General features: G+C 44.4%; 1 protein-coding gene across 1 annotated transcript in view; it reads right to left on the bottom strand.

Moving 5' to 3' along the window:
* Positions 1-13017, bottom strand: part of LOC119656300 (tetratricopeptide repeat protein 28) — a 145230-nt gene extending 132213 nt beyond the window's left edge. The window contains exon 1 of the mRNA XM_038062738.1: positions 12107-13017. The gene's annotated coding sequence lies outside the window, so the exon portion shown is untranslated. The remainder of the gene's footprint in view (positions 1-12106) is intronic.
* Positions 13018-14172: the final 1155 nt, after the last annotated feature.

Below are 14172 nucleotides of genomic sequence, written 5' to 3'. Positions count from 1 at the left end.
GAAACGGAACGATTCGACCCATTTTTGAAGCGGATGGTCACTGGTGATGAAAAGTGGATCACGTACGAAAATCTCAAGCGAAAAAGATCGTAATCGAAACGCGGCGAGCCGGCCCAAACCATCACCAAGCCCGGATTGACGGCCAGGAAGGTTTTTCTGAGTGTTTGGTGGGATTGGAAGGGAATCACCCACTATGAGCTGCTCAACTATGGCCAGACCCTCAATTCGGTCCTCTACTGTGAGCAACTCGACTGTTTGAAACAGGCGATTGACCAGAAGCGGCCAGAATTGGTCAATAGGAATGTTGTTGTGTTCCACCAGGACAACGCTCAGCCTCACACATTTTTGATGACCCGCCAGAAGCTACGGGAGCTCGGATGAGATGTCCCATCGCACCCACCGTATAGCTCGGACCTGGTACCAAGTGATTACCATCTCGTCTGGTCCAGGCAAAACGCTCTTGGTGCTACTAAGTTGGCCTCAAAAGAGACTCAGACGCTGGGCGTCTGAGTTTTTTGCAAATAAGGGGGGGGGGGGGGGAGGTTTATAAGGAGGGGGAGGGGGGGTATAATGAAATTGCCTTCTAAATGGCAACAAGTTTGCGAACAAAACGGCGCATATTTAACTTAAATCGGATAATTCTAAGTATGTTAAATAAAGCCTCAAATTTCGATCACAAATACGACATTTCTTTTTCGCCAACCCAATATATATTTGCACATGATTTTAATTATCTACTTAGTCTTCAGTCGCCTAAAGATTTTTTACTGTTTATTGCCAAACATATGGTTGGCTTTAGCCCAATATTTAGAGCTATGGAGAGAGAAGTAACTAATATAATTTTGCAAAGAAGGCTCATCACCAACATTTTACGGAGCAGTAAGAAGTCCGATGATCTTTACCTTCCAGATGACAAAAAGATAGACAATCTGATAGAAATCTATTTATGTGTCTATTTCTTTTTACGTAGAGGAAAAGCTACAAAAGGTATTATTCCAGGCGGCGTGTGGAATTTCTATCCGCTCAAACCATCTTCCTCGTGGAATCAAAATCACGACTCTACAAAAATTTTCCAACAGCGGCCATTCCTTCGTTATCGTCTTCAAATTCCATTTCTTGGAAGTGTTCCTTGAACCGAGGATGGGAGTAGAAGCCATCGAGAGCTAAATCTGACGAATAGGGCTGGTGTTCGAGCAGTTCAAATCCCATTTTTTCGAAAGGCAGCTATAGAAACGGCGGCTTTGTAAGCGTTAGTGTTACTCTCCAGCTCGCAATATTTTGTTTAAGGATTGAGCAATCGTTGTCCACATTAAGCGATCATACGTGATGGCGGGCCGGACTAAATAAGGAGCAACTTACTTTTTTTCTTGTCCACGGACTCCCCACCCTTTCAGGCATAGCAATCAAATATCAGAAATAAACGAAGGCGGCTCTATGGTTTTGAACCGAAGCGTAGGTAACTCGTCCGACGTTAGCTCACCTCTGCCCTGAGAGCAGCGTGACAGAAGTGGTTTGCATTGTGAGGCAATGTCTGACGAGTTGTCTCTGCCAAGGTACGAAACCGTGAAGTCGTCTTCACCTACTATAGCTCGCAGTTTCCCGCATCTTCTTTCCTTGATAGCCTTATGCGATCTTCTCATTTCGTGTGTGTAGTAAGAGCCCATGTGTGTGTGTGTGTATGGTGGGGGAGAAGCTACAGCTTCTGAGCACTCAGGCCGCGTTGGCCCATTGTACTCGCCTCCCCCGTCTAACGGAATATTCCGGATTCGTTAACGTATCGCAGGATTTCCGTTAGTGGATGTGATGCTACCCGTCGCAATTGGAGGACATCGGCACCAAAGATCTGATGCCTGATGCGTCCATAGGCGGGGCATTCACATAGGAAATGCTCCGTGGATTCCGCTTTCTCATTACAGGAGGGACACGTATCATCTTCGGTAATTCCTATTCTGAACATATGCCCAGCTAGTGAATTATGGCCTGTCAGAATGCCCACAATACACCTGCAAGTCCTCCTGCTTTTCGACAGGATAAACTTTGCGGTACGTATGTTAGGTTCTGGCAGGAAAAGTTTGGTGTGTCGAGCAGCATTTAGGCTCTGCCACCTGTCGTTATGGGAAACTTGTTCCCAGTTTTTGAAAACAGATTTAGCCAATGCTACTGATACCCAATTGCTGGCTCCGGTCCCGGCATAGGGGAGATTGACCCCTCTTTCGCTAAAGCGTCCGAGATTTCATTTCCCTCTATGCCACAGTGACCAGGTACCCAGAGTAGTTCCACCGTATTGAATCTAGACATAGAGTTCAAACGGTTTCTGCATTCCTGAACGATTTTCGAGGTGATCAAAGGACTGCTCAATGCCCTCAGTGCAGCTTCACTGTCACTGCAGATTGCGATGCGCCTGCCCTTCAACCGCTCGTCAATCACCTAGTTTGCCACCCTTAGGATCGCATAAACTTCGGCTTGAAAAACCGTTGCATATTGCCCCAAAGGAAAAGCCCACTTCTCGTTTTTATTCGAGAGGTAGACTCCGGCTCCAGAACCCTCTTCTGTTTTTGAGCCATCGGTGTAGAAGACTTCCGTATATCCCGCCACGCATTCCTCTGGGTCTTCCCAGTCCTCTCTACGCTTCAGGGTAACTACATATCTTCTACCAAACAGATGTATGGGGGCACGAGAATCGGAAGGCATTGTAAGAACTGGATTCAGTCCTCTCAGTAACTCTTCCAATGCTCTGTGCCCCCCATATCCGTTGTTTTCCCATAGATCTAATCGAATTAGCCTATGAGCTGCTCTCATTGCAGCGCTTTGAATAAATATATCCAGGGGCTGCAAATTGAGTAGTGAATTCAGAGCTGCGCCGGATGTCGTGCTCATGGCACCAGTGATACTCAGACAAACAGTTCTTTGCAGTGCGTCTAGTTTATGGTGAAAACCTTTTTGTCTCACCTTAACCCACCACACTACGGATGCATATACGAACATCGGTCTAATGATGGCAACGTATATCCACATTACCACATGAGGCCTGAGTCCCCATGTCGAGGCAAAGGTCCGTCTCCACAGCCCATAAGCTGTGTGAGCTCGTTTCATCTTTACCTCTACATGTTTGTTCCAAAGAAGTTTTTTATCTAGAGTGACCCCCAGATATTTCACTTTATCGGAGAGTTGAAGGGTAGTACCCCTCATCTCAGGGAGACAAAGTCCATCCAGTTTTCTCCTTCGTGTGAATAAAACCATTGTGGTTTTATTTGGATTAACTGACAAACCATGTCTAAGGCACCAGCTGTCTATCAAATCAACGGCACGCTGTATGTTCCTACACACCGTTCCAAGATCCCGATCAACAGCAAGTACAGCCACGTCATCAGCGTAAGCTTGAGCGTGTATTGGCAAATTTTGCAGTTCGCAAAGCAGTGAGTCGATCAGTATACTCCACAGAAGCGGCGAAAGCACACCTCCTTGGGGGCAGCCCTTCGTCGCTTCTGTAGTCAGGTAGCGATCGACCCCTACCTCAGCGCACAACAATCTTTGCGTTAGCATAGCATGGATCCACTTAATTAAAGCATCATCAACACCATGCGCTCTGGCGGCATCACAAAGTTTTTGGAAAGGCGCACAGTCAAAAGCCCCTTCAATGTCCACGAACACCCCCATCGCGTACTCACCATTCAAAGTTGCATCCTCTATCTTTGTGACCAAAGAATGAAGAGCAGACTCACAGGACTTTCCACGTCGATAAGCATGTTGGTTTTCACTAAGTGGGTGTGACCTAAGTGCGTTTCCACGAATATGACGCTCCACCAGTCTCTCCCAACCTTTCAGCAAGAATGAAGTCAAGCTGATCTGTCTGAAGTTCTTTGGATTAGAATAGTCATCTTTCCCAGGTTTCGGTATGAAAACTACCTTAACCTGTTGCCAAGAAGAAGGCACGTAGCCCAGAGCCAGACATCCTCGAAAAATATTTCTTAGAGGTCGCTCTAAATGCTCCATACCCTCCTTTAGCATTGCCGGATAGATGCCATCCATGCCATGTGCTTTGAAATGTTCAAAGGACAGTATGGCAGCTCTCACCTTTTCATGGGTAACAACCGCTTTCGCAGTGTTCCAGTTCCCCTTGCAACGCTTGCGTGTTGAAAGGGTTGCAAGAACCGTCAACTCTCCCCCTACCACTTCTCTCACCCGTTCTCCCGGGTGGTGTACTTCCAGGAGGGTCTGTACTGAGTCCAGTCTGGAGCTCGTGAAAGTACCGTCAGGTTTTCTAAGAGAATCCAACTTGGCCGACTCATCCCTTTTGAGGACTCTGCACAGCCTTGAAGTCTCCCTTTCGCCTTCCAGTTCCTCACAGTACGCTCTAAAGGAGTCTCGTTTCGAGCACCTCACGAGCCTCTTATATTCACGTTGTGAGTTCCTGAAATTTAACCAGTCTTCGTCCTTGTTACTTTTGCAAGCACGATTTAGAAGTCGCCTGGTTGATTTCCTGAGTTTTTGCAGTTCTCGGTTCCACCAAGGAACCGTTTTACCGCTTTGGCCTCGGGAAATAGGACAAGCCTCTTCATAGCACTCTAAAAGTGTGCCGTTCAGAGCTTTCAATTCATCTTCCAGCACCAAAGGAGTCCTTAGTCGCCTAGGGAACTGTAATTTATTGCCAAGAAGTTCATTGAACTTTGCCCAATCCGTTTTCCTAGGGTTCCGTCTTTGTACTGCAGACTGTTCGCCGGCAATAGTCAGATTGAATTCTCGATATCGGTGATCTGACAGTGAGAGCCCATAGTAGAGGTTTCCTTTTTCAAATATTGTGCCAGAATTATTCCTTCAACACCCCAAACACGGATGTTATAGTCTTTCCCGCCGATTTGCATACTTCGAATTTCTTCGGCATCAGTGATGAGGGTTGTTTTGATGCCATGGATCATTGTTTCATTTCCATGGTCGCAAAATATGGTAAACAATTTCCCTGATCCGCTTATAATTTTTCGAGATTCTCCTTTGAAATGTCGACCCATTTTCGGGTTTACTCGTTGGTTAACATCTTTGGTTCGCAAGGATTTTTGAGCAATGCCATATGAGGGTCATGTAACTTAAGCTATATACCTTATTGTCACTCTTCCATTTGCCAACGGCGCTCAAAGGTTAGTATAGGTCCCAGGGCGAAACATGGATTGGTACACATGATGGAGCATAAAATCTGGGAAATGCCTGCCGAAACAACACCAACAGCTTTACTACCAACCCCTATCTGCACCCCCCCACGTGGTGATCGCTTGGAGTTCTTTCTTAATGAGCCCGGCAACGACAACGGATTAACGATTTTTCTCATGAAAAGTGCGCTCCCTGTACAAATCGAATGCTGCTCAGTAGGTAGCCAATATCCTGTTCCAATATAAGGCTGATGTAACAGCGTTGCAAGAGATGCGATGGACAAGGACCGGTTTCCTGGAGAAGAGCCGCTGCACCATATATTATAGCGGTCATCCAGTAAACCATGTGCTCGGAGTAGGTTCCTTAGTCAGCCAAAAAATGAAACCTGCTGTTATCGGCTTTGAAAACATAAGCGAACGGCTATGCGCTTTGCGTTTGCGAGGCAAATTTAGAAACATAAGCTTCATTAACGTTCACGCCTCTACAGAGGAGACTGCAGAGTCGGAGAAGGATACCTTCTACGAGGCAGTTGAGAGGACTCTCGAAGCCTATCCCAAGTATGATATAAAAATCATACTTGGGGATTTTAACAGCCAAGTAGGAACGGAGCCCGTATTCAGGCGATTCGTTGGCTCCCATAGCTTACATCAAAATATAAATGATAACGGACTGCGAATTATTCAGTTAGCATTGTCACACGAATTGGTTGTTGAAAGTACCTGGTTTGCGCGGAAAGAGGTCCACAAACAAACGTGGGCCTCTTCGGACGGGACCACCTTCAACCAAATTAACCACGTACTGATTGAACGACGCCACCTCTCAGCCGTGATGAATGTCAGAGCATATGGGGGGCCAATATGGACTCGGATCACTATCTCGTTGGCATGGTGCTCCGAGCTCGAATAACAACACCACCCAGAAAGAAAGTGATTCGCGATGCAGATGTGAATGCAAGAGGCACCATCCTCTTGAAGTCCACCCAACTACTGGCCTATGCTGACGATATTGACATAATGGGATGAATAATCCGAGATGTACAGTTTACCTTCATCCAGATCGAGCAGGCGGTGCGAGATCTTGGGCTGCACATTAATGAAGACAAGACGAAGTACATGGTGGCAATCTCAGCGCCAAAAACCAAAAACCTTACAACATCGAATCGCACTGGTCAAACGAAAACAAAAAGATAGGAGAAAATTTCTCCTATGAAGGGTCGAAAATCACAACCGATAACAGCTATGACGATGAAATCTGTGCAGGGTTGTTGGCAGCCGGCAGCGCCTATTTCAGCTTACAAAGACTGTTCCGCTCGAAACGTCTCACCATAGGGTCAAAGCTTTAACTGTACAAGACTATGATCTTACCAGTCCTTATGTATTCCTTAAAGATCTGGGTTCTTAGCAAGAAAAATTGCGAACTTTTGGAGGAAATTTGTCAATAGGCAAGGGGAAATTGGAATATCGGGAAATGGAGGAGCAGTAACGGGATCTCCGAAGTAAGATGGTCATAGGAAGAGACAAAAAGGCTACTACAGACAACTGTGTCTTGAGCCTAATATGAATCCGTGGCGTCCTGTCTAGAATGTTATAATCAGCAAGACGTTCTTGCGGCGTTTGTTGAAAATAATTACAACTTCCTTTGTGCAACAAAAGGAGGTAGAAATCATCGTTGTCTGCTTTTGCAGACGATCTGACAGTGGTTGTAATGGAGAAATCTTCGAGGACGTGGAAATATACGGAATTGAATCTGATGGACAGAAAGATGGACCCAACTATTATTACCGATCCCAGAAATCATTTCGGTTGATGCTCATGACGGGGTCTTTAAATCGGTCATTAAAATCATGGGGTTTACATCAATGGCGAGCTCAGTTGAAGGAGCACTTAGCCTAGTTCATCTCTAACAAAAATGACGCCAAGTATCGTGGGACCAAAGTATAATCATAGACTTCTTATCTGGGCGGAGACAGTGGGTATCTCTGAGAACTGAACGCCGGTGAGTATCGACCAATTTTGCCGGGAGAATAATAATATCAAACGTTGACACAACTATCCAATTGGATCTGGGCCTTGGAGTGTATTAGAGGAATTCACGACTGCATAACTCCGAAAGTTATTTTTAGCTCACACTAATTGGATGCATTTGAAAATGAGTCGAAGCGAGAAACGAAGAAAAAAATGGCCTGATACAGTTCCTCACAAAACACGGCAATGACAGGAACTATTCACGTCGGTTCAGATTTAACGAGTCTTTTGACTGTCCCAAATGTGTCGCTGCATTAGAGGATTCAGAGCACACTGTGTTTCATTATTTATGATATATGGAGGAAGAGTTTGAACGACATCTTCAGAAGATGGGAATTCGGTTCTATCAAATCGTAAATGTCAAGGTGGGTTCGGATGATACCTTGACCAAGAATTTAATGAGACGGATTGTCTTGGTGACCTCCACAATAATGGCGGAAAGTTTGTACACTTCTACAACTTTTAAGGCCCCGTCATGGGCGGCACATTGATCAACCACTGGGCCCACGAGGTTAGTTGGATTGCGGCTGAGAGTGACAAAATTTCTAATCAGATTCACCACAACTCAATTAGCAGTAGATTTGGGAGTTGTTTTTAGAAGGTGCATAAGAAAAGACGTACTAGCATCGGTTTCGAAAGGGGCTACATCTAATTGTCGCTTAACCACGCCTTTGAATCTATACTTTGCCTATCCGTAGCAGAGCAGAGCTTCAACTCCCCAAATTCAATACGGGCTATTTCCGCGATCGGGTTGTCGTCCTTATTGTCCAGCAGTTAAAAGAGTAAACTCTAAACGTTAATGAGGACTGTGCCATCATCAAAAGGTGAGAACTCTATTGGCGACTGTGAACAGGAGTGAGCACGACGCGTTGGAGCTTCTTTATCGTGAAAAACACAAGAATTGTGTGCCTTTCGATAATTTTCTGGAAGATGCTAACAGAAGGCTCCTCTTCCACGATGATGAGGAGCTAAATAGATGGAAGAAGTACTTCACCACGATTCTCAATCGTATCACATCCTCTTGTGGACTCACCGTTACATACGGATACGGACTGCTCCTCCAAAGAGAAGCGAAATTATTTTTGCCACCAACGCATTCAAAGGAAGCAAAGCTGATAGTCTTGACGAGTTCCCTGTGGAACTTTTTCGCACATTCATACAGTCTTTGCAGGGTACCTATTTTCATTCGTTAGTAACTTCTGGGAATCTACGATATTCCCTAATGAGTGGAAGAAGGGGAGGATCGTTAAGATTCCGAAGAAGGAGTCCCGGCTTGAGTGCGACAACTAAAGGAGTATTTACGTACTCCCTACTGTCGTGAAGATATAACTTAAAATAACTCTGGAAAGTACTAAGGAACATCTAGAATGCTTGATCGACAACTAGAAGGCTGATTCCCACTCTGGATCACCAAATACCCTGCAGATAATTTTGGAAAAAGAGCTGACTTGTTGCTCCTCAGTGATCATTACGGAAGTTGGGGCTCACCACCGTGTCGTTTTGATATATTTGGCACTGCCTCCATCAAGGTGAAAGACACTATTAACTTGTAAGTTGAGAACGTGGTCGAAGAGATGGCTTCGTTTAAGTTTGTTGTGCTGAAGTGGCTCCAATGTTTGCCTCACACCAAAGGAATCTGTGTCCGCTTTTCAGAATAAGCACGGTGCTTTGTAGGGCCCGAGGAGATTTTAGCGCCAGAGCCCTCGAGTGGGGCATGCTTGAACCACATTTTCGAGGTACACAAATTTTGGGGATGACCACCAAAACAGAACTTATTGCATAAAATATTGGTAGTGCTCCGACTTTTCGACGGTCTGTGTTCGAGGCCAATGGCGTGACCTTTGTTGTAGAGTTCTAAGTGTAGCCGAATAACAATGTAAAGTACTGCAAGGTTTCACGACCAGTGATCACCAGTACATTTCCTTCGAAGCGAAAAACGACACCTGCCAATGTTCTTACACCCGGCAAGCACATACTAGGTGGAACATCAGGCAAATCGACGTTGGAAAACTTGTCGAAGCTCTCTCAAGAGGATTAAATGAGACAGATGGCCTGGACGCCAACAGAAAAACTCCGTCTGAATTGACAGAACATTCAACAGTAAGCCTAATTACTGTAGCACGAAGTTCATCGGGGTCCAAAAATGGGATTTCGTCACGGGAAGTTACTTGTGTATTGGTACTTGTACAAGGTCAAGATGAGGTAATTCTTTGATCCGCAGAATGTAGAGAGAAAAGAGTGAAAACGGCACTTTACCCCGAAATCAACAGACGGAAAGCATGTTGGTGGCAGAAGCTAATTAACGACGGTAGCAAGAACCCATGGGAATTCGAGTATAAACTGGTTACCAAAGAACTTGATGCCTAGTGATCACCCCTTTCCATGGAAGCAGCTAAAATGGAAGAAATCGTACAGTCATCTCATCCGATTTGACACTGTCGCTGAGAAATACCCATCTTTTATTGTGAAGGAACATATAGAGTAGTTCCTACCCGTGAAGCATAAAAAACTCCATGACCAGATGCACATTCTCAGCGAAGTGCTGCTACTTCTGTGCAAGCATAGGCCGGGCTGACTACTCAGCGCATTTAATGTATGTTTCACAGCGGGTGGTTGTTCTCTTCCCGGAAAGTTACAAAGGTACTGATAAACAAGGGAAAAAGCCATCCCGAAGCGCCGTTAGGGTACCTCTCTTCCAGTATGTTGGACATTGCGGCAAAGATGCTTGAGCAATTCACCAAGCCTAGAATGACTGACGCAATACGTGCTGCATAGTTTTATAACAGAACGATGCACTTGCGGAAGTGTGCGAAGCGACAAAACTGATTGCAAGACACACAATCACCATTGTCCATGAGTAGTGCTCCTCGTAATGGTACATGTAAGAAACGCTTTTAATTCTGTGAGGTGGTGCAATATCCTTGAGGCCCAGGCTGTCATACTAAATGACAATTTGAAGAGGCCCCCCTTTTTTTACGAAACTCGGGAATCACACCGCAAAATGAGACTTAACTTGGGAACGGCTCAAGGATCTGTACTTGGTCCGGATCAACTCGAGATGTCTGATTAATTCCAACTGGTCGGATACGCGGATAATGTTGCGGCTCTGGTAGCCACACGATTGAGCAAGTTAAGCGTACACTGAGAATGGTGATGCAGCAGATGGATGGTTCAGCGTGAATTCTCCTTAGCTCCGAAGAAAAAGAATGTGGTCGTCCTCACCAAGGAGAGAGTTTTCACAGTAAAGTGAATTGAGCCGCAGGTCGACTGCGCATCTTATCAAAGTTGTGCAGTGATGGTTTAATCGAAAGTACGATGAGGTTGACTATTACTTAACCCAGTTGCCTAGTGGGCAGTGGTATTTTTAGTGTTACCTGCACATCATGGGGGGAAATCACGGTCGCTCCACTACATTTATGGTTATAATGTGGTGAATGATGCCTGTCACGTCTTCTTCTTCTGCAGGAGGTGGGGGTGCCATCGCCTATCGACAAAAGTGTTTCAGATGTCTCCGGACACAATAATTAAGGCCACGCTGTAAACCGAAGACACGTGGGGCAGAGTGGCACGTTGCAGTGAAGGCATAGGAGAAGCAGAGAAAGATACCTACAATAAATAGGCCTAGCCTGAGGTTATGTTTCAAACGGTTCCGAGTTAATGGCCTAGAAGCTACAGAGGGTCTTTTAGCCGGTAGTCTACCTAAAATAGGAGATTTACACTCTGTGTGTAAATGTATTTCACCTCCCTATCCAAGAAAAAATATTCAATAGAACCTAGTATGCCAGAATGCTCGACGAGTGAATTGCCCCCCAGCTGTACGACGTAGTAGAGGGTAGGAGGGAAGTATAAGTTTCGCGGAAAATCGTATAGAGGACTGAAGCCCATCGTCGGGAACCGACACTATTGAAATCTAGGTGTGATTACCCCGCTAAACCCCACATAAGGAACTACGATAACCATATTACTGAGTATCATCTCTCCTACATTTTTTAAAGAAAGAAGAAAGTAAGAATCTCAATTCGACATGCCGACTAGAGCCTTTTTGCAAATTTGTTGGAAAAACTGCCAACCAGTTCTCCAGTGGAAATTTGTTTTCAGAACAGGAGATAGTGTATGTTGGAAAATTTTGTTTGTTTAAAAGTTTCGCCCACCAGATAAATGTTTAAATACCGCGCACATGATGGAGGGTTTAGATATGAAAGGGTTCGCAATTATCTTATTTGGGCATACTTGGTTGCACCGCTACCCCTTTTATACTAGAGACTCAATTTTCTACTCGTTATCAAGACTCACATTACTTAAGTCTTGAAAAATAGCAGAACGAGGGAGAGGCTATAAAATTCACTTGCATTAGGATCTTCCTCTCCAACGAGTTTTTTTGCATAATTCGGTGTTCAGTGTTAAGATAGGCAGACAAATTACTGGTACCCAATAAGGTATGTGATTTATTATGCTAATTTGTGATCCTTTATCTGTTTTTGATACACTGAATCTACTCTCTCTCTATCTGTCTAAATAGGAAAGTTTAAAAACCGAATATAACATCTATTGGAAGTTGTCCCCCATCTAAGTACGAACCACTTCTAGTAGCGCTTAACTTCGGTCGCAACTTTTAAGGCAATAATTGGTTATAAAATATCTTTTGCTCAAATCAGCTGGTGCTGTATAATTCTTCTACTAGTAAAAAAACAAACTGTTTCCATGTGGTTAATTTACCTATCATGGTCAGTTTCATCACAAACTACTGAGAATATGTAGTTCGATCGTTCAAGGTAGCCAGCAAACTCTTGTAATACTAACTCTCAAATACAAATCATATGGACCTAACTAACAAGAGGAAACATGAAGGTTAAGATATTTCGTGCTGCAATTGGAGAATGATTTTTCTAAACTTAAGCCTCACTTAAAAACCTATCTAGGGGCACTCAACAGCAACTTACCTTTTATTTCCTTACAACGAGTGCAGTCAAAATCACATAATCCCACTTTTCAACACTCCAGTTACCATTCTGCACTGGCCACCATCAAATATCCACCAAAACAAGGCATATCTGCTTGATGAGTTATGGTCATGGGACCTTCTAAGTCACACCAAACGAACAACCAGCTACGATCATTCAGCGACTAAATTACCAACCACAATTGCAATGGAATCGTAACACCAAAAAGGTAGCAAAACACTCCAAGAAACCGAAAAAAAACACAAATCGGCGCGACTAAAAAGAGACACCTGCCTTCATGTGAGTTCCAAATGGCCACAGAATGTCATTAACTCGCGGTGCGCGGATCGTGGATGTGAACATGGAATTTGGCCGCTTTTTGCCCAGTTTCTGAGCCTTCTATTACACAACCGAATTCAACTGTGAAGCACGAAATCCATCCCAGCGAGAAAGTAGATTTGAAAAAGATGCCGAGTCTTTCCGCTAGAAATGAGCCCGGTCAGCTACTCTGGCGGTGACAGGTAACGTGTTATTACACTCAACATATTTTTTTTTTCTTCTGTAAGAATCTCGCCCTAAGGAATTTCCGTTCCCACCATCTTTATCGCGCAACTTGGGTCAACATACACAAGAACCCATCGGAAATTTTCATAGCCCCTGAACAAGAATTCCGCCACGGAATCACCTCTCACTCACTTACTCCAATAGGAAGCGCACAATGCATCAACTTCTGTTGTCACTAGAACCAAACCATCACCGAAATAATATTCACTGCACCGCGAGCTGATTAATTACAAGAATTTCATGAATAGTTTCGCGAAAATTCACCTCAATGGCCACAAACTATTGAATTCTTCTCGGGGAGTTGAGAAAAATTTTCTAATCTCGGGACGACGCGACAAAGGCACCGTTCTTCTACCTGTACAGACGAAAATGGTATATTCAAGTTGATGATCTTTACACAGGTACGAAAGCCGCAGAGGAAGGTGCGCTGAGGTACACGCTGAATCGAAGAGAAGAAACGAAAGAGTTCGATGCTCTGCAATGGCGAGAAACTTGATTTTGAGGGGAAAGTACAATGGTACCTTGTTGAGGAGGGAAACATGTCAGTTCGATCTGAGCCGCGAATTCACTGATGGTGCAACAGAGAATTTCAGGATTTTAGCGAATCAAGGCCTTTTAGTGAGGTTTGGTTGCGGTTCGCGACTTGTGATTTGCGATTTATGCCAGTTTTGTATGGTTCCATTGTAGGAGGGAAAGAATCTTTCGAATGCATGATGGTAGCTTCCACTTTCAAGAAATTCATCCACAAGCCAAGTATGTCCTGTTTGAAGGATTTAGAAAACAACTAAGTCGTGTAGGCATAGTGTTTGTTAAACTGGCAAAGTACCAACTAACGACGTTGGCCTAGTTTTCCTTCCAAGCTCCTTCGCTCTTACTGTTCTCCCACAACCTCGCTCTTACCACTCAGATCGGAATCTACCATTCTTGTCATCAGGTTTGGCTCCACTCGCCAGTCCTAACGTAGTCTCAACGGCTTCCAAACTTTCCTACATATCTACATGTGGTACATCGCTCTCCATCCTACAACGAGCGCGTTCTTGTTATATAAACTTGCAATGGAATTCCAAGCATCTGAGACTTTTGGACTTTTCAACGAATCGTTTACCATCTTTGGAATTAGCTTCAATTGAAGTTTACGTTCTTCAAGTGTAGATCAGCGCAACCGGCCACCGATGGCCTGCGGTGAAGGAAGGTCAACTTGAGGTTTGCGCTGTGCGGCGGCAAATCCGAATTCGTGGATATTAACACCTCTCCAATCTAACGGTGCACAACAGGTAACAATCTTGTATCTAACAATACATAAGATTTCATTGACAACACTTCAGGTTCTTGTTAAGTGAATGTCGAAAATTGTATGGTGAGTCGTTGTGTTGTTTATTGTTGCTGGCGATGTAATTAGTATTCTTGCGAATAATGGTGTGAAGGGCGTTCTGATATTTGGGGGAATAATAATGACAGAAAAAAAAGAAAAGAAAAAGAACTTCGTTTGGTAATAATTGAAA

This window comes from Hermetia illucens, chromosome 4, assembly GCF_905115235.1.
Source record: "Hermetia illucens chromosome 4, iHerIll2.2.curated.20191125, whole genome shotgun sequence".
NCBI lineage: Eukaryota > Metazoa > Arthropoda > Insecta > Diptera > Stratiomyidae > Hermetia > Hermetia illucens.
Note: the sequence above shows the minus strand (reverse complement) of the source record. Positions and strands in the feature narration are given on the sequence as shown.